At 33.5% G+C, this 22,734-nt stretch overlaps 1 protein-coding gene across 5 annotated transcripts in view; it reads left to right on the forward strand.

The window, feature by feature from the left end:
- Nucleotides 1–841: 841 nt before the first annotated feature.
- Nucleotides 842–22,734, forward strand: part of LOC106462152 (plexin-B-like) — a 161,569-nt gene continuing 139,676 nt past the window's right edge. For 3 of the 5 annotated variants that reach the window (XM_022389620.1, XM_022389615.1, XM_022389626.1), the window contains exons 1-2: nt 842–1,330; nt 17,208–17,291. The gene's annotated coding sequence lies outside the window, so the exon portion shown is untranslated. The remainder of the gene's footprint in view (nt 1,331–17,207; nt 17,292–22,734) is intronic. The other 2 variants (XM_022389603.1, XM_022389610.1) reach the window with 2 other exon arrangements.

The raw sequence follows: 22,734 nt of genomic DNA on the forward strand, positions 1-22,734 counted from the left end.
TAGAGGACTTAATGTAAAATTCCAGTGAATGTTCTTATAGGCACTATTAAAACGAAGCAAAAATTACTGAAAGATTATTTCATTTGAGCCAATACTTCATCTTTATTTTTTTCCCTTTGTGTGCTATCCGCGCCTAATGTTATCTACGCAGGATTTGCATCTTCGCTGTGCATTGTTTGGATGTTAAAAGATTCGAATTGTTTAAAGTCCATTACGATTTAAAAAAAAAAGGAGAATGACAATCGTCATTTTCCCATCTTTTCATTCAATCTTATTCAATTAGAAAACACGTAGATTTACTTTCTTACTAGAACACTTGCTTGAAAATAAGCTAGATATCATCATATTATACACTTGATCTGATTTTCTGCATCTGTAAACGTGCAGACTAGCAGGCAGTGGAGTAATTTCTGCTGGCATCCTGACTTGTAGTTGTTATTTTGTATTCACACCACGGTTCCAGCACCGCCCGTAGGGTAGGCTTCGGTTCATCGTTTCTGTGAAGTTATGAAACACAGCGAAGAAACCTATGCTTCGTGAAAGGCTAAGACCAAGAGAAGCGAGGAGGGGGAAATGTTTTCTTAGGCTCAGGGCGGTACGCGATCTCGCTTGCAATAGCCTTTGGACTGTTTAGCTTTATTGAAGACTTGTGTAAGCGCCAACGGTGAACTTATAGTCTCCTTTCACCTTTTGAAAATTGATCATTAGTGTAGCGGACAATGCATAATTCCACCTTTCTTCCCATTCGATGAGTAGACTAGTCGTAGCCTCTGCAACGCGCGTGCTCAGTCGTTCACCATGCGCATGGTTTTGCTAACAAATGTGAGTGTGTTGAGTGGTTGTTGTGTTCTGAATACTTATCGGTTGCGTGTTTCACATCGCTCAGAGCTGCTCTTGTGTAACTCCTTTAATCTCATTTCAGGTTGAATCTTGATGACTGTGATAAAGCCAGTTAAACTATCCTTTGACGTTATTCTACTCAATCTATATTAAGCTGCATTAGTAACTAAACTGACTACTAACGATATAATAATGTCAATGGCTAATTTGAAAACTTTTTTGATACGAAATGACAACTAGCGTCGAGATAAACATTTTGACTGACAGAAAGTTCGTCACCACCTTGAAACTGTGATCAGATTTAGTACTAGTAGCAACTGAAAAAGTAAAAATCCCGATTGAAAGAAAACACGTCAAGAAATCATTAACAAGCAATCCAGGGTTTGATCAAGAAGGCTCTGCTGCTCCGTATATTCGAGGAAATTTTGCCAAGAAAATATTTCTAAACTTGCATGTCTTTCGTAGCCTGAGGAGAATCTTGACATTTATGGTAAGATAACTTTCAATGCCTCTGTTTATTAGAAGTAGTTAGGCACTGAGGTGGACGTTGAAGTCAAATATATATATGTTAATATATTTTGTCGGGTAATACTAATAGTACAAACTAAAGAATTCAAGGCATAATTTTCATAAGCGATGTAGGCATGTTTAAAGTTATCCAATCAGAGCCAACATAAACGACTTAATATTGCAGCTAATATTTGGAAAGAACTTAAACAAACATCTAAATCTTTATGTATTAAACTATTTATTAGAAGTGATGACGTTCCAACAAGCATTTTATTTTTAACACACTTATATTTTAACACCTTCCATTTTTGAATATGATTTTGTATTTAGATTATTTCTGATTATAAATGTAAGTAATAATAACCTGAAGCATTAAGCTAAAAATGTTAACGAGCTTCGCAGCGCAACACGTGTAAGGTTCGATATTGGCTTGAACGATTTTTCTGTAGAAGATGAAAGTTCCAAATATTTCTCAGCGGGAACTAGTAGATAACATTGAAAGCATACTTTATAGAGTAAACTTTGTTATTTTTTAGACTGTACTTTGTATTAATTAAGACATCGAAATGCATACTTTGTGTCTTTATAAAGCACATTCACACCAACAATATGGTTGATACTTTTCACTATGATATAGGTCCAGTTTATCTCTCTTTGGTTAACTTGTGTTCAGGGTTACTGATGAAGAGTGGAATTCTCCGAAACTAGTGTAACCCAATAACACACGTTGATCAAAGTTTGGATTGAACTGGACCTCCGTTAAATTTAGACTTCGAGATTAAACAATTCTCTAAATACTAAGTTTATTTATTAAGAAAATTTAACACGAAGAACACATGTTTGCTGTGTAATTTCTTTCTAAAATAGATTTCAAATAAGACAAATAGAATTTTTACAATAAATTGAATAATGTTACATAGTTTATTTCATTCTGTAGCAGTTTCGATCCCATGATTGTAGCAAGACAACACTCTTTTTTTTTTCAGAAAGATGGTGGTTCCGTTACTTTTTTGGGTTATTTTTCTTGGTCTGTGAGTGGTTTGACAAAATTCGCTAACTCTTAGTTAGAAGGCATGAAATACTAAAATTAAGACTTTTGTGAAAATGCTATCGATAGCTCATAGTTACAGCTGTTGATATATGTATGTATATATACATAATGCAAGTTTCTTTTTTTAATTTTTAGCCGGAGACGACTTAGAATTTAGTTAACGACCTATTACTTTCGACTCGTTTGTTGAAGTTGAACTAGTTGTAGTTTTTAGCCGGAGACGACTTAGAATTTAGTTAACGACCTATTACTTTCGACTCATCTGTTGAAGTTGAACTAGTTGTAGTTTTTAGCCGGAGACGACTTAGAATTTAGTTACCGACCCATTACTTTCGACTCGTTTGTTGAACTAGTTGTAGTTTTTACCCGGAGACGACTTAGAATTTAGTTACCGACCCATTACATTCGACTCGTCTGTTGAAGTTGAACTAGTTGTAGTTTTTAGCCGGAGACGACTTAGAATTTAGTTACCGACCCATTACTTTCGACTCGTTTGTTGAAGTTGAACTAGTTGTAGTTTTTAGCCGGAGACGACTTAGAATTTAGTTACCGACCTATTACTTTCGACTCGTTTGTTGAAGTTAAACTAGTTTTAATATTTAAGTGGAGTGGATACACCATGTGAATATCAAACAATGTACTTGAAAACTGGAACAGTGAACTGAATTCGACTTTCGGTACCGTAGTTATATGCTGAATCAGCTTATCCCTATCTTTTGTTGAATGTATACAGTTTGTGTAGATTCTACGAATTGTATAGACCATTTCAGCAGCAATAAGTGGCCACCTACAATCGTAGTGGTGATACAGAGACAAAAAAGGCCTCTACGTTTTTTGTTTTGTGTTTTGTGATGCTTTATAATTTTTTCCTGACGTCAACAAGATCCATTGTAAGTAAAGTACAAAAGCGATTCGATACACGTTTTGTACGAGTGACTTTCTAAATAACAACCAAGAGTATCTATTGGGAATGTATCAAAGGTACAAGTAACTTTTGTTGGGTGTTAAATTTATTTTGTAATTATATTCCATGTGAATACTATTCGTAACTAATACATGTGTAGGTACAGATTAGCAGTTTTATAAAATCCGTAAATTTAGCATATGAAAAAAGTAAAAGTATCGCAAACAATAATTTCTGTTTCCAGTATCTGAAAATGTAATATATTTATGAATAACAAATGTCGCTGTACTCTCATTTTTCTGTAATTATGCTCTCTTGTTTAGGAAGTTTCCCCACATATATATTTATGTATATCATTTAACCGTTTGTATGTATGTGCATAGCTTACGTATTATTACCTACGGCTCACTCTGTGTACCAGGTGGTTAGGGCGCTCGACTCGCAATCTGAGGGTCGCGGGTTCGAATCCCCGTCACACCAAACATGCTCGCCCTTTCAGTCGTAGGGACGTTATAATGTGACGGTCAATCCCACTATTCGTTGATAAAAGAGTAGCCCAAGAGTTGGCGGTGGGTGATGATGACTAGCTGCCTTCCCTTTAGTCTTACACTGCTAAATTAGGGACGGCTAGCGAAGATAGCCCTCGTGTAGCTTTGCGGGAACTTCCAAACAAACCAAAACACTTTGTGTAACTTGACGTAGAACGGACAATTAGGAACAAAATAATTTACTCTCTTTAGCACCGTAGGTATGGTTACCACACATAGTGATTAAGTTTGAGTTTTGAGGGCTATAAGGTGGGTAGGAGGTTGACACATCACAGCTATACTGTTATAAATCATTTGCTTTAGGTAACAATGCGTACAAATCCAAAGTCTGAAATTCAAACTTTCTATTAATGTTATTTTATCACGTGCAACACCATTCGTACACACACACACACATATATATATATATATGTGTGTGTGTGTGAAAAGTGGATTTAGGTAAGATATTTTAGGTTAATCAGCAAGAGAATGGAGGACCCAAGTATGTTTTCGTTGTCTTTGTGTACGTAATCAATATTAACTTCCGATCAGGACAAATTCCTGTCAAAAGTGACACTAAAAATCAACCCGGCAATGAGAAGAGCGAATTAAATATACTTTTATTACTTATAAAGATTGGAATGCATTGTGTCATCAGTTTGGTATCTTCGCTGTTAACGATATTTTCGGCCGCAATCCCAACAATATCTCACGAGATTCGGCCAGTTTGAGATTCCGGCGCGTACGTCTGACAGGCTGTCTTCTCTTTCTCTCTCTGACCAGCAGCCTCAAATTACAGGTAACTCTACTTGAACTTTAGGAGATTTCCCAGCTGTTAGTTTTTGACCATCCAATGCCATTGATGTTTAAAATACAAGACTCCATCAAGCAGGAGACTGTTCTTTTTCATTGCAGTTTATCTATCTGTCTGATATATATATATATATATATCGTGGAATGTTTCAGTTGACTTTTACAAGCATTGAAATGAATGTTTCAAGTAGACTTCCGATAACCGTATCGCGGAGTTCATAAACGTCTGGAGTATACTTGTTTTTATGCCTATTTATCACTTTATACAATTTATGTATACCGAAAAAGTTAACAATATATTTTTCTTGTTTTTACTGATTTTTCGTCATATTTTGTTTTTGGATAACGTAATACTTTTCAATGCGTGATGAAATTGCAATGAAAAATTTTAAAACTGTCAGCACGTTAGCTCCGTACTCGTAGAGAATTTCACACGTCTTCAAAACATAATTCTGCGTAAAGACTCAATATCAAAAACAAAAATTGCAGTTTCTCATTATTTTAATTCTGTTGGTTTTATGTAATTGAGAAGTCGAAGGCGTTTATCCCATTTATCAAAGTAACAGCTGGAAACTTACCTTTTTTCTTTTACAGTAGATTCTCTTCGTTGTAAAAATTATTAATAAGCGTTCATTGAACGTGTAGTGTTCCGTTGTCATACACTTCAACTAAGTGACAACCATCTAGTCAAGTAAGTCGTAAATGGACTGTGACGACAACAGAAGAGATCGGTCACCCATGTTTAAATGTATATTCTTGCTTGCAGCAATTGTGAACGCGAATCGCGTTTCCCTAGCTGATATTGATCGGGTTTTCAACGCTTTCAAGCATACAAATCAGATGCGCTCTGCAGGCACCGTCACTTCACGTGATCAGCATAATAAACGTCAATTTTTTCCACTCATTGTTAGAAGTTTACTTCTTATGAGGGTGTGTATGGTTTTTACTTGTTGTAATGGTAATAATTTCTGTTGGCTATCCACAGGAAACATACATGCTAACTTTCATATACGGACAAAACTTAATGTCTTAAGTCCGAATTATCTGTGAAGAACAATACGAAATCATTGAAAAGTTTGCTCAGAAAGGTTAAATGAAATTACGATCAATTGTAAGGAGTTCTGTGTAACTGTATAAGTGGTTAAGTGTATTCTGCCACATCGTGTTCCAAGACTTCCGTATTTTTGAACCATGAAAAAAAAATTAACTTTGAAAATCAGTATAAAGTAATTTCTCTTAATTTTATATAATTGTTTTTTGTTTTGTTTGTTACATAACCACACTTATCCACAACTTCACTTCATATGTTTATAATATATATATATATGTGTGTGTGTATAAACCAAAATTTTCAATGTGTCTGTTTAGTGTTACAAGTTGTTAGGAACTGGCTAAAAACAGTTGCGATAATATTGGTAGGGAAACTCGTGTGGATCCCTCTAAGATCAAATTCAAGTAGTTAAGTAATGGGACGAACGTTCCGAGTTTGTTAGCTATTTAAACTTTACTGTTTTATTGCCGCGAATGAAGAGTCCACTGAGCGAGGAAGTTAGTAGTGAAATGCGTGAAGCCGATGTCGAACGAAAGTGACATTTACTACTGCGCGAAGAACGGGTGCCTTTGCAGCGAACAAACACAACAAAATAGTGGAAGGGAGCAGCTTAGCCACAGTTATAGCATTACTTTTTAAGACCGGAAATTGTCGGGTACCTTTGCTAATTATATTACATACCCCTAGAATTATCACTTATTTTTATGACGGGTATTCTTGACAAACGATGAAAGTTTAAGGTCACAGTTAAATATTCGTAGGAAACAAGACGTATAGTACAACTTGCAATGGAAAGATATTGAAATTCAAGTCGCCATAGCATTATTGAGCCCTTTGTGGATGGAACAGGGCTTCTTTCACATATGGATTCACTTAGTGTTACGTATCGTCCATTGTGCCTTACTATTTCCACACACTTAAAGTTCCAGGAGACTAAGTCATACGTGAAGCATGGAGTTGAAACTTATAGCAAAGTCTCCATATTCTTCGCAAACATTATTATTTTTTACTCCATAGAGGACCATTTCAAGCTATGTCATATCGTATAACCTATGCCTGCTGTGTTAAAACACAACGCTGAACCATATCACTAGCTTGCAATATACAGCTCGTCACGTTTTTGCTATTGTTTATGATAAATAACGTATTTTAAAACAGTTTGAAATACATTTCTATCCCATGACATTGGTTTGTGGTGTGGTGGGCTTGGTATCAAAGTAGGCTCTGATCACATTAAAAGGGAACAAAATTAGACAATAGTTTAACCCGTAAATCGCTTAGCTTTTATTTTCCAATTTTATAATGTCGATTCTGCTATAAAAATCAATATTGTTTGAAGGAGCTTATGCCCGTATTATTACGAATGCTAACCAACGAATAGAACTATTCATTGTTGAATGATCTTATTTCTAACTGTTACACCAAAGTTAGGCAACGGGTAGCTTGTTCTAAAGTTGCCTTTCTGGTTCTTCTGCTGTATTTTACTAGCAGCTACTTGAAAATTATCAGAACTTTCTGCATTCGGCATGACATACAAATAAGAATACCATATCGCATGAAGTTCGTCGATGTCTCTTCAGTACGAGTTCTCAACAGATATCAAAAACAAACCAAAATATTTTCCCAATTGTTCATCAAAGTGTTTCGGATGCATACCATGGTCAAGTAGCTAAAGATAAATGCTTTGTCTTAAATTATTCATTACGTTTATTAAAGGCGTGTATGAAAATACCAGTTCTCAACTGACCACCAAGGAGTGCTAAAAACATTTTAAAATTCCACTTGCATTGGATTTGTTCCCTAGATAAGTTGTAAGAAGATAGGAGACGCATTCGTACAGACTATAGAAAGAACATGCTTTCTTAACCATCAGGAGACATTCCATAGAAAAGTGCCAGCTATTAAGATATAAAATGTATTAAAATATATTCTGAAATATATTTTAATCTATTTAACATTAGAAAGCACTCAAACTATATGGAGAACTTTACATCGTTCTCCAGTTCGCTGAAGATGGTTGTTTAAATAGAAAAACAAGATAAAATGAAACCTTGTTGTTGAACATGTTCAGAATGTAACAATATATTTGAGACAGTAAAAATATAAACCGAAAAGTCACTTAAAGTTCACTTTCAAGTATGAATAAACTTGTAGTTCCCTAAATATGTTTAACTGTTTAGGAAATCTAATAATTTTGCATATTGATGTACTTTGTCAACATTGAAGTTTGGTCAGTCCATTGATTCTGTGTACTTTACATCGTAGAATTCTTTGACGATTGTTTACAGGTGAAATATATGATGTCAGTATTTGAAACATAATTTTAATAAATTTAGTGATTCCAAGAGGCTTATATAGTATAACTTAAACTTAAATTGCTGTAAGCTACTCCTGGAACTTCGAAATATTCATATAAAGATATGCTGGATATCACAAATGTTTTAATATCTCTAATTAATCAAATGCAAATTAGCGTGGGCTTGCTAAGATGTGTAACTTTGAAATTTTGTTGTATTGTTTAAGTGTAAAGCTTCACAATAGGTACTTTAACATCATTGACCACCAGAGGTAATAAACGGAAATAATTCTGTTCTGCACACAAAACTGCATTCCTTTTTTAACTGGTACCACGCCCACTGGTCTAATTTATTTAATACTCATAGTGAGTAGTTGATATACCTGATATCCAGGGTATATTTGAATAAAATTCATGAAAAATTTTATATCTCTCCATGGACAACAGAAGCCATGCAATCTATCTATATGCACATCTAAAATTGTAGTTTGTTTTAGAGAAAAGCCACATTGAGCTATCTGCTGTATCCACCGCAAGGAATCGAACCCAGGACTTTAGCGTTGTAAGTCCGTAAACTTACCGCTGTCCCACCTGGGGGACAACATTATAAAGAAAAAAGCGATACCGACAAAACACTAATATGAATGATGAAGGGTACTTTCAATTAATTGTTTTTAATAATTTGTGAAATTTGAACGACGTCTTCGGGGCGTTTTCTTTACTGCCTTGCAATTTATGAGTGTTTGATCTACGTGAAAATATACCCAAGAGGTGTTCAATTCGCTAAGTTTTAGTTTAAAATAAATAATCTTATAGCCTAAACGTCCTGCAATAACCCCTTTAGCAAAAACGTTTGCCCACAGAAGCTGGAATTTGTATATTACTCACACCCTTGGATTCTTTCTTATGTAAATTTTAGTTCGCTTTTTAGAACCTAGATAATATGTTTATAACACAATGCGTTTTTTCTCACTCTTTGACAGTCCGAGTGTTGCCTGGTTGTTTGTGTGCCAGACTATGAATCCGTTCCGTTGTCGCAAAATCGCGCACCGCAATTGGAGACTGTGGGTGCGTTATCAGACTGACAGCCAAATCCCACTGTTCGGTTCTACAACAGCAACAGAAAAGTTTGCGGTGGCTAGTGTTATTAAAGCTGCCTTCCTTCTAATGTTCGGTATCATGTACGACTAGCGCAGATAGCCTCTCTGTACTTTTGCGCGAATATCGGAAATAAACAACCTCTATCTTGGTAAAATGTTGAGATCATTCAACGCAATCTTATTCCAACAGTGAAGGGATTAAGCGTACCAACATCCCGGGTAATTCACTTTTGATATCATTTCTTTGTGGCACCTTAATTAAATAAGACCAAGAAACTAGGATTACAGCGTAACGGTTCGTGTTGCGTACACATCCGGTTAATAACAAACTGGATGCATTTTTTCAGTAACAACTCTAGTGTTCACAGCATGTATTAGACAATGAGATTTAGTCATCAGATACTTTCAATAAATATTCATAGAAATATATATATATTTTTTTTTATTTACTTTTGCGTCTTTCTATACGAAAATCACTTCCTATGCCCACCGGTTTTCTCATATTATCCTTAGCGTTTTCTGTAGAACCTTGTGGATTATTACGAACAAGCTCCTTAAGCTTTCTTATTCTTTTAGGTAATCACGGAAGTGAGATTCTAATGTGTCACTTGATGTAGACTTTTTTCTTTTCTTTTGACAGAACACTATTGTAGTTGTAGCCCTTTGCTTATCTAAAAACATCAAACTATTGAGCCATTCTGTAGTCCATTTGCAATTAATTGCATATCACGAGTAACGTTTCGAACACTACAAATTAAAAAAAAAAGGTGTTTCTTTTTCGTCACGATTATATTTCCTTCAGTGTAATTTGTGTTCGCGCCATTTAAAACAAATCTCTCTATATCAACTCGTAATGATCGGGACATGCAATACTTTAACATTTCCTGAAGTGTAAGACTGCAAATCTACTAACAAGTTTACTAAAACTTAACGTTCAGTCTGGTGGAACCATCGAATTTCCGAAATATGTTTATGCTCAACGATTTATGAATATTCTACTCCATAATGTTGTCATTTAACATAGATATTCTGATTTGTTTGTTGTGATTTTAGGTGTCGTCCTCTATATCTTGTAATCTTACCTGTTCTGGAGCGTTTGACCTCTCACCTGATCTACGATTGCTTTGGAATGCTTTTATTAGCTCCATCTTTTAACGTTTGCCGGTGAACATTAATCAGAAGTCGCTTCAACCCCCTGCCCCCTAACTCTATGGAAGGTTGGAATTGAAATTTACGTAGATTGTCTGTTCCAATTAAAACTTGAAAATAAGCAAGGTCATTGTACCATATCAATCACGGGGCTTTGGAGACCATATACCAGCATGATAAAAACTTCAAAAAGGATGTGGCAAAATACATTTTCAAAATAAAATTTAATTTATAAGCTATTGATCACTAAAATTTTATCTTTTTTATGTCTAGGGTTTTTCGTTTTATCTACTTTTTTCTCTCACAGATGTCACGGAACCAACTCTGTTCTAATAACTTTTATCATATTTTACAGTATATAGTTTGCTAAATGAACGATCCACGAGTATTGTTGGTTAGTGTTACGAAACATTTCAGTAATGACTACAAATAATTTTAAAACGTCCATTCTTCTTGCTTGAAACCTGTTTGGATAATTAAGAATTGTGTTAAGTATTGTTAGGTTTATTTCCACTTTCTAGACTAGTGTAACAACAATTTTCAGTTTGAAGCATTAGCATTGTTTCCTTCAAAGACTTGCACATCTTCAGGTAATTTTACTGTCGAAAAAGCCACAAATGCATTTAATGTTTAACTTTAACTATATCCCGGCACGGCGTACCCTTTATGGGTACTTTGAACTATACATGGTTTCATAAGTTATACTTTGTCCAACTTCATCATAAATTAGATGTGTCAGTTATCAGAAAGTTAATTGGTGAGTTGAAAAGATAAAAATGGTTCTGCTTTAATAAAGACTTTCACAAATGGCGGTGATTAACATGCTAGAACCTATTTTCAGGTTTCTTTTTTCTTGAATAAGTAATGAAATTCAACCTTCATACAGTCTTAATTTTCAGTCAGTAATCTTCGCTGTTACAGAGATGTAACAAATTAGTGGGGATGGTGGTAGAACGCAAATGTATCTCGTTTGTCATGTGTTATTTTTACGCTTCTATGAATTTGATAAAAAATTAATTCAATATTATATGACTTTTAGTAATAAGTATTGAAAACTAGGAAAACTGAATATTCGAACAACCTGAAGAACCACAGTCACTTTTTCCTTTTAAAAATAATTTTTGGTTATTTCTCGTATGGAAACATTCAAAATATTTTTCAAACTACTCAATAAATGTAATGTATGATTTATTGATCAATAATTAATAAATGAAAAAAAAATGAATACCTAAAAAACATTAACTTTTATTTAAAAATTAAGTAGCTTTTTAACTTCTACTGATTTGATACTGATATTTGATGCTTTTGTTAGAACTTAGTTGATACAGTTTCATATTCCAAAGTGTGTATTTGTAATCAACGTTTTGATTTCTTTCGTATTTGTTAATTGTTGAGTGTTGCTAAGTCGTTAGCGTGCCGGATTGTGAATCCAAAAGCTCGAGTTTCGCGTCCCGTAGCCACAAAACTTGGATCCGGACATTGGGGCCGTAGACGCGTTATACGATTAACGATCAAATTCCACTATTCCATTAGAGTAATCCAAGAATTGGCGGTGGATATTGTTGGCTAGTTGCCTCTCCTCTTGTACACAAGTTCAGAATTTAGTGACAGCAAGCGCAGGTAGCCCTTGCGTGGCTTTTCACGAATTCCCGAACAAACACTTGTTGGTCTGTTTTCATTAAACAGTATTCTCTCTGAAGTAGCAAGCAAACGTGCAGATATTCACACAAATATTAAACTTCATCTGTTCTTGAAGACTGGAATCTGTACTGTATCAAAACTTCACTTGTTGAATGGAAGCTCGTAGTTTAGTCGACTTTTTCTTTCTTTACCTTTTCTCAAATACAAGCAAGAGTAAGTTTATTGTGGAACTCCCGAGTTCTGAGATAGCCGGCATCGCTTTCTTTGTTGGTTTATTTTTTTGAACGCGATGCAGATCTGTAACATCGTTCTTTGAACACCCGAGAGTGAAGCTAAAACAGATATTTATGGTGGCCATACACGCTACGAAAACAGAAGCGAGATACCAGATGAATCGAGAGCGATACCAAGGAGACTTCTGAGCAGATGACAAGTCTGAGAGCTATGGTGGTTTCAGATTTTTTTTTATTTCGCTTTCGTTTTGTAAACTTTAGAAAAGCCTAACATGAATTATGTATAACTTACATATTTTGCTATTCATATGGTCATACTAACCTTTGAACACCAATATTATTGCCGAAAGAACAACCATTATACAGAAGAACTGGTTACTCTAAGATCCTCTCCATGCTACATGCTTGTGTCACATGAAGATATGGTATACTTGTGTGATCTCACTAACAGTAGAAACTCAAAGGTTCTGCCATAAATGTATGCTGTATGTAGCACTCGGGAATAAGCTGAACGAGTTCGAACACAAAATAATAATTGAATTTGTTTCTGAAGGTTTAACTGCGGCAACTGGTAATTGTAGTTCAACGATCGTGTAAGTTGAATATAAACGCTAAATTTATTTAAAATCATTAATTTGTCTAGCAGCCCGTTTCTCTAAAATAAAGTGGAATAAAGTCATTAAGCTTAACCGATGGCTAGTTGTGTGTTTTACTTATTTCGCGCCTATTTGGATTTATTAGCCAACTGTAATGGATCACATCACCTAACTCGGTGCTTTATCATATTCTGCGTGTGAATATATATAAAATTCATAAAATTGATGTTTGCCAATCTCCAAATTATGTTACGGACACGAAACCGTTGCTATGACAAAGGTGTAGTGGCCCTTAGTCACGTGCTCGGAAATATAACCCATCTTCTGCATTCATATCGATTAACATCATGTAGATGGTTGGTCGATAAGAGGTGTGAGTATGTACACACAGATTAGACCTCTACGACTTTTTCCCTATGAGAGAGCTTGTGGCTGTGTTTTGGTAACGTTAGATTTTTACTACTTGACAGGAAAGGGAATTAATTACTGGTTATAGGCAAGAATGCGTGTATCCCCTTGAAACAGTGCCACATCACTTTGGCTCTCGCTAATGTGACGGAACATTGGTAACCATAGGATACTTTTATGTGCTATTGCATGCAAAAACACAATTGAATCTTTCGCGCATGGGTTTACGACGTCGTTCCTTAGTAAATGCTATAATAACACGTTATCATGAAGTAGTTCATTGTGAAAACTTCGAATAACATAGGAACATATATTACCAAGTTTTATATTTATGAAAGATAAATCATGGAAGTTCTACATTTGAATTCAGGGCCAAAATTTTAGTTGGATTGTTGACCATTAATTGTGTGTGTTACTTTGTATGACTATCATAAAATAAGTAAGACCATTCAACGTTTAAAAATGCACAATAATTTATTGTATAAAGCTAAAAGTAAAATATACAATTAAAAACTCTACATGTTTCGATGGAAAACGTTCTATCATCTTCAGGAGACCAAAAGAAACAAGGGGAATTTCATTTTTTATACCAGCAAGTGCACGTGTATAATTGGCATGTTATACAGTACCATCTACGGAATAATTTCCAAAAACTCATTTTCTGTGGCACCTCTATTCAAAATCATTTTATATTTAATAATTTCAAGAGATTCTATTATGTTTAATTAATTTTTAGCTTAATTTCTTTAAGTGTTTGAACCTTATCCTATTCAATGTGATGAGAAGAATTTTCCACATATTCCGCCATATTTTCGACGGCGTTTAGTGTTCATTAATTTGAAACTTCAAATTTCTGCTACAGAAGTGAATTTTTGGAAAGCTATTCTGTAGGTGGAACTGTATAATATGCAAATTATACACGTGCACTTGCTGGTATAGAAAAATGAAATTCTCTGTATTTGTTTTGGTCTTGTGAAAATGGTGGAACTTTTCCCACCGAAACATGTAGTTTTAATTGTATAGAGTTTTTAATTGTATATTTTACTTAACTTTATACAATAAATTAGTGTGCATTTTAAACGTTGAACGTCCTTACTTATTTTATGAAATTTATGCACAAGAATGGTCATAGAATATATTGAAAGTATGACTAGTACAAATAGCATACAATTATGTCTCAAAGATTTTCTGTGTGATTTTGTCCGATTAAAGTAAGATTTGTATAATAAAAGAACAATTTTTTTTTTCAAAAAAGGTTGTAGTTGTTTATATACTAACTTTTTTGTACACTTTCATCCTGAATGAGAGTTTGAGGCCTATTGTTAGCTTTTTGTAAACGCAATATGCTCGAGTTCTAATCTTTTGCACAAAAAACAAACAAACTGGACATTGACTAAAAACAGTTAACGGCGTTATTTCACGTAACATTTGTTGAAAATATTTTCTAAGTATAAAATGTAAGTGTGTTCTGATGCAGTGTTTTAAGAATTTTGATGATTTGTTCAATATTTTGTGCAAGTCACAGTCAAATGAACTTGTAAAAAATACTGAACCTTTTACAAGTTTCTTAATATCTTCGTTTTAATTCCAGCTTTCGATATCGTTATTTAATATACAACAACAATGTTTTCGAGCTTTTGTCTATCTGCAACCGAGTATTTTAATATTCAGCTTGTACATAAGAAAATAAAGCTTACATTGTTAAGCTGACGTCATCACGCTGTATTAAAGTAATATAAACTGGAAATATCTGTGGAAATGTGTACTTAATGGTAAAATTTCAGATTGAATTTATATCGCACGCCATTTTCTTCTATAAAAGTATTCCAGTGTTTCAGGCATTACTTTGTATCTGTTGTTAACTTTTCCGACAGCATGTTCAACCTTTCGTGCCGACTAAAGTTTTACATTTTGTTTGATTTATACAGGTATTTTACTATATTTTATATGTTTGAATTAAACGTTATTAATGGCGTTTCTTCATTATAATAACGTTCTTTAACACTTTCACTACCACAGATAAACAACTCTATCAGTGCCAGGTTTATTTCTAAATAAACACCTGGTGTTCTATAATTTACTTATCTCGTTTATTACTCTTCATATCAACATGAATTTTTGTTTTTAGAGATAATTATACTTCACAAATTATTATGTTCAAATTGAAAATATTAAGTAAATTATTCGTGAGGTTATTTCCAAAATTTGCTAATTAATATGAAAACTTGATTTTTTTTTAAATTAGTTATAAAATTATTTTATTATATATCCCTTTTTCAGAATAACGGTCCCCTGGTGGGACAGCGGTAAGTCTTCGGAGTTACAACGCTAAAATCAGAGGTTCGATTCCTCTCGGTGGACACAGGAGATAGCCCAATGTGGCTTTGCTATAAGAAAACACACAACACACACACACACACACAGAATAACGTACTATAATGATTATTCAGTGTGTGTTAGCATCCATCGCCCAGAGTTTGCTGGCTCGATTACCGTGATTTTTGGTATGGTAACTATCCTACAATGTAGATGGGCTGTTTTATTTTAGGATATTTGGATAAACACCCTAAAATAGGGCACACTTTTACTTTTTCTTATAGACTTTTAGCTTTAAATTTGAAGATACAGGTACTTAATCGGTTGAATGAGTAAATTAACTTTTAAGAAGCAGGATATGCAATTAGCATGTAATGAGGTCATTAGAGATTTAATAACAAAAAGAAAGAAGGGGAACATTATCTAACATTTTCCTTTATACAGTTTTTGCTTACTTAATGGGTACCCTTAGCTAGTATGTTTAAAGACGTTCATGGAGTTATTACTGACAAATTAGTAATCATTGATTTTAAGTTTCTCTCTAAGAACAGAGCCTAGTCTGATCGGAAATTATTTGTAAATATAATAAGACGGATTTGTTTTATTCGTGTAATAATGTAAAGAGGAAAACTATTCTTTTATTAAAGACAAGTCATTTAAACGTTTTATTTTTTCTCCTACTAAGAAATGGTCATTCCAGGATATCGTTTTGAATCCGAAGTTACATCAACAAAAGTATAACTGGGAACGGACAATGCTGTTCGATAATGTTATCTTCATCTAGGATAATAAAACCAGAGCACTGGGCAGAACCTGAAATTTGATTACGAAGTGGCAGTTAAACAGTCAAGGGATAAGAGAAGAAATGCGTTCAAGCAAAAACGTGAACTAACGTACAAGTTATATTTCAAGTGATAGATGCGTAAACGTTGACGAGACGAATTCGCTGACGAATGACGATATTTGAACGATTAAGAAAACCTTTTATGTTTACCGTACCGAGTAATTGAATTTTGTTGAGTGCACCTAGTGGATTTTGAATGTAATTAGATTGGAAATCCAGTAATAGCATACATACATATATTTGGGTAGACGGAAATTTTAGTGAGACGAAGTGGAAGAAAGCGGGAGCGCCCGCCACTGAAGTACGCTTTCACTGGATGAAACTGTGTGGGACGTAGCTATAATGAATTGTGCAGTAAAGTTAAAATCAGTTTCTTGAGCCTTTTATACCCTTTTATTGACATATAGTTGTCAATTTCGGGGACATGTTAGAATTTTTTATTCATTCGAACGAATATCACTCTCGCTTATAGAGGTACACTCGAGTTATTCAAGCTTTACGTCTGATTAGTTTCTCAGTGTGAACGCTTCAACTGCCTCGTAAAAAATCTAATGAGCTCTGAAAGGAGATTTTGTCCAAAATTAAGTGATATAAAACTGTTTCTGCATTGGTCACGGAAACTGTTTCATATTGAGTTTTAGCTACCATTATGTTATTCAACGGCTTTGGGAATTAGTAATTAGGTTATAATAAATACATCATGTAACTATAGCCAATAGTCTAACGAGCTGAAACTTGGGTCTCAAGCTATAATTTCTAATTGGTGTGTGTTTGTGAGGGAAGCAGCCTAAGTAATAACTTCCATATCCTTCTATAGTTGCGACTCTGAACAACTGACTTGTATGTAACAAAATGTTATATTTTCATGTTATTACTTATTCAATGTTTTTCCTCGTATGTATGGTACTTCTGGTTGTATTTCTTTCAGTCTGCCCTTGTGCCTGTGTGATTGAAAAGTGGAATTCCCCGAAATCGGTGAAACTCTGTAACAAGTGCCCCCGGTGAGTCAGCGGTGAGTTTATGAATGCTAAAATCTAGGGTTCGTTTCCCCGCTGTGAACAGAGTGTATATATTTATTGTGTACTAAAAACAACTACAACAACAGTAACGAATGGTGAATCGAATAATATATTGGGCTTTATTTTTGTCTATGTTTGTTTGTATCTCTAAGTGTGCAGCATGTTAGTTACTGAAAATTGAAACAATCACGTTTATACGAAACATTTAAATTGATAAACTTGTATGTTTATCATACTTACAAGAACAAACCATAAATACAAAGCTTATGCTTATTCTAAGTTACTGTTTTACGGAAGTTTTCTGTCTGTCTGTCTAACACACTTCCCAGTATTTTCTATTTTTTCTACTTGTATATTTTACAAAAAATGAACCAATCTTTATTGAATCGTGAAAATTGTATATTATGTCATTAAGTGTGTGTCAGTTTAAAGTTCTTGAAGTTTTTATCAAACCATTAGCAATAATCTTAAACAGTTTTTCTTAGCAAATATGTCAAAGATTTGTTCGCGTGTTTGTAAAAATGTAAAGTTTTTAACAGTAGTTAAAGATGTGAAGTCTGGCGTAAAAATTAGTCAACAATTGAATAATCTATGAAGTGGATGATGGTTGATGGTATGAAATGTTACTGAGAAATTGGAAGGGGGAGCTTCTTGGTCTAATAAACTTGTTTTTGAATTAAAAGAGTCGATTGTCCGGTGAATAAATTCATGAATTTTAATGTTTTTCATAGATTATTTATAGTTTGCTATCAATTTCTTTCGACGAATAGCCATCCAAACGATTGGAAAGCGCACAAATCTCGACTGATTTATAGCGTCGATAGCTAATTGTGTCTAAGAGATTGGAACTTTCCTAGATTAGAATATAACTGGAAGTGGTATAAACACTTCTTGGAAGTGGGGCAGTTATTGTAAAATCATATTAAACTTTCTAAAACTATTGTTTTTATATATATACATATATATATAAAAAGTGCGTTTAAGAAAAATCGTTTGTGCTTCTTCCACGATGCCAAAAGCAAAGGTTTTTAATTAGAATCGTATTTGAGAGCATAAGAAACACCAAAGTTTTACATTAAAATATTTTTCATCTTTTAGAAAAACCACGTATAATTAAACTTTCTGTTTTGAATCTTTAAAGTCAGAGGTTAAGTTGATATGCCTCCACTTAAGATAATTTTAACGATATTCTTGTTTATCATTATTTCAACTATTTGTTGAATAGATACAAATGAACTCTATAGTAACTCCAAAATATAAACCTGATACTTAATGTGAAATTGTTGGAATCTGCAAGGTATCAATTCATTGGATTTAGAATATATGATTTCTACACGCTAATGATGCATGAATGGAGCTTTTTGATTTCAAATTAGATATTAAAGACTTGGGTTTATTTTTTGGAAATGTCGAGCAGAGGTTTTCTATCTCGTGTCCGAAGCGAAATTGAATGATCAAGTTTAGACTTTAAGTCTGTTCTAAGTGTGTAAGCGTATTATAACATAATAAGAAAGTCAATGGCTTGTATTTGCCTTATCTTGAAAGCGAAAACCAAGTTAAATTAGCACATAAGCTTAACTTTGAATTCATTATTTTTTTTTTTCGGATTTTATTAGATTCTATACTGTGTCTAATTTTTCTTAATATGATTTTCACGAGGCTTTAATTTCTAAAGGATTAGAAGAGAAAGGCGTAAGATGTATATCGATTTCTATGTTGAAAGGCTATTACGTACTGGTGCATGTACTTAGACGTTCGTGTTTAACAAAAAGAGATGGTCTAAAGAAAACATGTACTTATAACAAGAAGTATATTATAACGTACAACGTTATAAGCGATTACCTTCAGTTACAAAATGTTTCCTCACATTGCTAATACGAATTTATTTATTCCTAAGAAAATTCGACATGTTAATATTTATACATATTTACAGCCATGTGGATTATTTTTTGTATGCAAGAGGAACAAAAAAATGTAATTACTGTGAAATTTCTTAAGCCCGTGTAACTTTTAGTAGTTACTTTTGAAAACGTAGAAGGTGCTTTCATTCGCTTTTCTCCATAAAATCTTTTGGAATAATAAAAAAAAAATTCTTATATTAATTAACACTTGATACTTAGATGGTACAGTAACTGTAGTTTCAAATCTCGCATGAAGTCGGTTTTTTCTATCTGAACGCTTTAGCTGCCTCATGTGCATTGAAAATAAAAGATCTGAAGACAGATTAGGTGCAACGTTAAGTGATTTAAACAGTTATCGGATTTTTCATGGTTTTCGTTATGTCTAGGAAACTGTTTCTTATTATTGGAATAAAAAAAAATCGAAATATCATAGAGTTGGTAGACTATATGTAGGGATGGCCAAGATAATCAATAGGTATAATACAACTATGCACGATAAAAAATCAACAATTACAGTGTTTTACTTTAAAAGATGATTGACACTCACTTTCATTTGTTTCTCTACCCAACAAGCCCCCAAACAAGGCAAGAAACCATCGGTAAGATATCAAACCATAAAGTGACCAACCCATCAAATTGTTCATCTTTCTTCTTGTTTCAGTCGAGATAACTCTACAACTACTTTATCACCAACGTCAGTTTAAACATAAATCCACTCTGTGTTTATAGGCAGTGCACAATGTCATCGCTTAGTCGTAATAACTAGTAGTAATTTTTATTTAAAAGTCAATTGTAGTGTAAACGATGTTATCATTACCCTCTTGAAGTTAGCTTTCTTACAGAAGTCTGCTGTTCCTTTAGAAAACTCAAGTACGTGGTGAAACGAGAATTACCAGCCAATAATAGATGCACCGTAGATGACTGTAACAAGTAGAATACTCAACGCTTTGTACACTATATAATCGCTGTCTTTAGGGAACCAACCCCTATATTATGTATGAAGTGAAGGAATAAAAAAATCAGTGCACTTAATATTAAATTTTATTGCACATATTCATAAAATACACTAACTTTCAGTCGGGGGGAAACGCCACAAAACAAGTAATAAAATACCTTGTAAATGTAAAATAATGTAAACAGGAATATAGGGATGATACAGCTATACCTAGATCATCTCTACATGATTTTCAATATTAGTATTAATTTTGCACAGTAAAATGCATCCTTGACTTTAATATATTACTACATTTGGAAGATATATATGTTTCTAACTGTTGGTATGCAGTTTGTTTATCATAATGTCATGATCATATCAGAGTAGACATGAAAGTAGTGTTACTAAGAGCCTAGGACTTACGAACAAGAAAACCCAAGTTGGGTAAAAACATGTCTTGATTATTAGACTCTCGCTACAAAGTAGGTCGAGTTGACCGACCTCGTAACCATTTTGAACTCGTGCATTTAATAGTGTGGCATTAAATTAGCCAATACTCGGCTGGTGCAATAATAGTAGTTTCGAATCTTACACGAAGTCTTAGATTTCTCAAGATTTTTGACTTGTCAGAATTATAAAACATAAAAGGAACAAGTCATAACACAGAATTGTAAGAATTTTGGTATTAGCAGTTAAGTGTGATTATATTTAATGCAGTAATGAATGAAATTTCAGCACGGTTATCCCACAAATTTTGCACTTCATTTCATTATAGCAGTTTAACAGGTTTTAAAATGTTTTTTATTTAAGTTTATTTTATTTCTGGGTTCCTACTTGTTAACCATCTTTACACACTGAAATATCTTGTAAATACTGACTATATTAATAAAATAAGATAAAATTATTTGTATTTCGAATAAGTTTCGGTAATGAGAATTGTCAGTTTACGTTAATGTAAAATATCATATCTATGTAATATGGGTTTAAATGGGTGTAACTAACCTTAACCAGAAAGTAGTCACTCTTGTATACATGAATTAGTAAACTTTTATTTTGTTCGGTAATAATGATTGTTCTGTTTTATCGTAAACCTGCATAACGGCTATATACATCGTGACTACCTCGGGAGATCGAGTCTCAAATACTAGTGTTATAAATCCTCAAGCTTCTCGCTGAAGCCCCGAGAGACCCAGTGATAATAGTTCTGTATTCGTTACATAAAATGTATACTTAGGGCACTGTTTATTCATGAAAAAAATATTTGTTCGGTGGCATATTTGTACTTCATTCTTATTTTCATGTACTCGCCCGTAATCAGAAATCGTGAATGAATAAAAATTTTCTAAGAATGGTATTCTTATATAATTTTGACCTTATCCAGATATGTCATTTGATATTTTTATAAAACCCCTGTGGGTAAACGTTAAGTTTGCGGACTTACAACGCTAAAATCTTGTGTTCGATTCCTCGCGGTGGACAGAATGCAGATAGTCTATTTTATAACCTTGCGTCAAAACAGTTAAAATGCGATTAAAATAAATAGGTAAGCTTAAGATGTAGTTTACTATTAGAGGATCCCATTGTTTTGTAATAGTGAAAACAACTTCATAGAGCCTTAGATCTTTAGCAGAGAAGTCAAAACGTTATTAGAAAACTGAAAGAAGACTCGCCATAAAGACCAAAATGTCGATAATGACAAATTAACAGTCTCAATATCTCTATCATGGTGAAGTCCGCTGTAAAACTATTAAGATGAGCTTTTAACTTCTTTTTTTTTTTGCATTCCCTGCTTCAGTGCAAAGTTAATCGGGTGTGACTAACGACTTAACTTGAATTGTATTTTAAGAAATAATGATAACTTGAGTTTACACAAAGAAATGACAGAACTCTTTTTCTCTTTTCTTTTTTTCCTAGAAATAATTATAATCTAACAATTTTCTGCAAATACGATTTATTGTAACAAACACTGGACGTTTTTGGGTTTCGTGTTATTTTTCTCATTTCGTGTTCTTCAAATGATTTACAACTCAAATTAGCTAAACTTTTCACAGATTTACTTCCACATTACACAGTAAGCTAATACATTTGTTAAGTATAATGGCTTTTATTGGTAATATTAGAGGAAATATAAGTAAAACTGTTCCTGTTACAAGCTCGTGGTTAATCAGAATTACAGTAAAAGCAGTTACTTCAGTAATTAATAAACGAAATAAGGGTTTTAGTTTTCTATATACGCGTTTTTCATTAATTTGCCAAATATTTATGTATTAACTTTAATCAATATTATTGTTGGATGTACTGGAAACTGTTTGTGTGATTAACTTAGAGGCTTTGATTTTTAGAATTTTTTATGTCTAAAAATATTGTATGCAGTCCATTATTTCGCACTTCCAAGGTTCGTATGTAGAATTCTTCACTATATGCCATCACTGTTAGGAATCGAAGCCAGGATTTTAGCGTTATAAGTTCGGAAACTTTCGTTTACACTTTCGCGAGCCTTTCTTACACATGAAGGCTATTAGAATATGTCTACCACTTGGATGTATGTAACTTAATACATCATAAAAACATGTGGCTGAAAAGTCAGTAAAAATTAAACTT

The sequence above is a fragment of the Limulus polyphemus genome, unplaced genomic scaffold (genome assembly GCF_000517525.1).
Source record: "Limulus polyphemus unplaced genomic scaffold, Limulus_polyphemus-2.1.2 Scaffold44, whole genome shotgun sequence".
NCBI classification, from domain to species: domain Eukaryota; kingdom Metazoa; phylum Arthropoda; class Merostomata; order Xiphosura; family Limulidae; genus Limulus; species Limulus polyphemus.